Raw genomic sequence first — 235 nt, forward strand, 5'->3', positions numbered from 1 at the left:
TAGAAACGATTATTTATTGTCATTTAAAATTATTTAATGTTCTCTCTCATTCCTGTGTGTTCGCAAATATTCAAACTGCCTTCCTTCACTTTCCAAACGAAGCTGATAACATCCAACAATGGATTCGAAAGCATTGCCAAACATTTCATTTGGAATTGCAAGACATTGTATTCGAATTTCATTTTTCAAATCATCAAATGTCACCGGTTTTGCAGCGTAAACCTTATCTTTGAGA

The sequence above is a fragment of the Octopus bimaculoides genome, chromosome 28 (assembly GCF_001194135.2).
Source record: "Octopus bimaculoides isolate UCB-OBI-ISO-001 chromosome 28, ASM119413v2, whole genome shotgun sequence".
Lineage (NCBI taxonomy): Eukaryota > Metazoa > Mollusca > Cephalopoda > Octopoda > Octopodidae > Octopus > Octopus bimaculoides.